The following is a 2528-nucleotide window of genomic DNA, read 5'->3' on the forward strand; positions in this document are numbered from 1 at the left end:
CTTTAAAAATTAGTATATATTGTTCTAAACACAAAATAGCTCAAAACATCAAGAAAATACCGTAAATCAGAAAAGGTTTACTGTTATTTAGTTAGGTTCAAAACCTACAAAATCTTCATTGCTTTCACTGTTTTATTATTTAGGGAGCATTATAAATAGTTATGTTTTTAAAAGAAAAAACTGCTATTGTTATAAATAACACATTCAATTGAACTAAACTATGCATGCCTATTCAAATATATTTACACATGGCTTGTGTATATCGTATATATATTATTCATACCTTCGGTGTATAGGACGCAAACAGATTTTGACATGAAATTATGGGGTAAAAAAGTGCGTCTTATACACCGAAAAATACGGTAATACCCATCTAAATGTTGCGTGCCCGATTGAATATCTGTCTGTCTGTCTATCCATTTATCTATCCTGGTGTATACATGTCTGCTTCTTTATCTTTTGTATATCTAAAGATCAATTTTCTTTGGAAAGGCGAGAACACAGAAAACATGTTTGAGGGTTTAAAGAATGGATGACCTTATCAACGTGCTGAGCTTTCTAACACCAGCCAATAATATTAATAAACAGACAATTTCTATTGTGTATGCAATAAACAACGCGTAACAAAAACTTTACTTCCTTCCACGTGACTTTTAGTTGGCGCTTCTTCGTTGTCATGAAGAGAAGTAAAACGAAAACAGCACGTGCAAAAGGTTCAAAGCACAACAATAAGATGGGAAAATCAGACTGTTTTGACGTTCTATGTGACGTAAACGCGTCATACACTCGTTAATACATGCTTTACATCGAGAGCAATGTTGCTGTTAACCCTAATGCTGATTTACAACAGAAGGCAGTATCAGATTATTGTACCAAAACGGCCTACATCAACTCAATGAAGTTGCTAAAAGAAGAAATAAATAAATAAAACAATAACAAAGACCCTAGCTTGTTATTTGTTCTCTATGTAGTCCTTTAGGGCTATATACAGATTTCAGATCTTTATATGGCAAGTCCATATTTTGTGTGTGTGTGTGTTTTAAAGGAGGGTTTTTGTTGTTTTTTTATGACGACGCAATGTGTTAACGAAACTTTGTGGCATGGCTTAAAATATAAGAAAGTAAGGTAAGAAAAGTTTTTGTCAGAATACTCAAACACAAACTCTGATCCCTACCAGGTGCTTATGGGAGTTATTTACCAGTAGACCACTACTGATTACTGATTCTTATCGGTTGTGTTGAAGAAAGTGTCTAACCTGATTTAAGATATTTGTTTTAGAAATAGAAGGATTATAAACCGGAATAAAATGCTCTGTTCGGCGTGTATTAGGACACTCGAAGACACTCGAATAATCCTTCTATTTCTACTAATACACGCCGAACAGAGCATTTTATTCCGGTTTAACACACATCAGGTTTAATATATGCTCACAACACAGGAATTTCAGCTGCTGGTATCAAAGTGACATTTTCCGAGTTTGTGTTAATAACATAACCCTTCTTAATTCCATGTCAAACTTTTATTACTCACCATTACGTTTGAACAAACAGGTCAATGATGATAATATCCACAACTTGAGGCACGTGCTGCTAAATAGCGAATAAAACAATCATCAAAGCCAAACTTTTCCGAACCGATCACACACAACGAAGCCCACCGGTTCTCCCAGCATGTCGTAGTCACAGACAAGCGAGCGCCCACCTAAAGACACTGTCAACTTCACAGCTAAGTCCCGTCTGTCCGCGAGCGCCCACCTTAATACACTGTCAAATTCGCAGCTAGGTCCCGTCTGTCCGCGCGCGATCAGTTTCCGGGCGCGTCTGAAGTCTGATTCAGCCGAGGGCCAGGACCTCACCAAACAGAAACAGGTCCATGTCGACGCAGGAATCGGAGAGCAAATATAATTGAAGTGGATAGGGAAGTCTGAGAGAGAGGCGGGCGCTCAGCATTAGATCCAGGGACGTTTAACTAGAAGATCGTCAACTCTTAGAACTTTTTATATATTTTTTACATCCACCCTACGAGTTTAACAAATGCGTTTTCAGCATAGCCTTCTCACGCAGTCGATTGTTGACGAGCGCCCGAGACATTCGATAAGATACGAATTAATAATGAAAGGAGGAAGAAAAAAAAGGATGAATGATGGGGGCGATAGTGTCGATAACTGCACCAAACAAATAATGCCAGTAGAAATACTTGTCAACAACACTCGATAACTGCACCAAACAAATAATGCCAGTAGGGCGATGGTGTCGACAACTGCACCAAACAAATAATGCCAGTAGGGCGATAGTGTCGATAACTGCACCAAACAAATAATGCCAGTAGAAATACTTGTCAATAACACTCGATAACTGCACCAAACAAATAATGCCAGTAGGGCGATAGTGTCGATAACTGCACCAAACAAATAATGCCAGTAGAAATACTTGTCAATAACACTCGATAACTGCACCAAACAAATAATGCCAGTAGAAATACTTGTCAACAACACTCGATAACTGCACCAAACAAATAATGCCAGTAGA

General features: G+C 37.9%; 1 protein-coding gene across 4 annotated transcripts in view; it reads right to left on the reverse strand.

Annotated features, from left to right (window-relative positions):
• The window catches only part of LOC106462238 (zinc finger protein castor homolog 1-like), a 242118-nt gene that overhangs the window by 84435 nt on the left and 155155 nt on the right, over positions 1 to 2528 (reverse strand). Inside the window, exon 1 of one of the 4 annotated variants that reach the window (XM_022389430.1) lies at positions 1531 to 1593. The exons of the other annotated variants lie outside the window; for them this stretch is intronic. The gene's annotated coding sequence lies outside the window, so the exon portion shown is untranslated. Of the gene's footprint in view, positions 1 to 1530; positions 1594 to 2528 lie in introns of those variants that run through there. 4 annotated transcript variants of the gene reach the window in all.

The sequence above is a fragment of the Limulus polyphemus genome, unplaced genomic scaffold (assembly GCF_000517525.1).
Source record: "Limulus polyphemus unplaced genomic scaffold, Limulus_polyphemus-2.1.2 Scaffold1123, whole genome shotgun sequence".
In the NCBI taxonomy this organism is placed as follows: domain Eukaryota; kingdom Metazoa; phylum Arthropoda; class Merostomata; order Xiphosura; family Limulidae; genus Limulus; species Limulus polyphemus.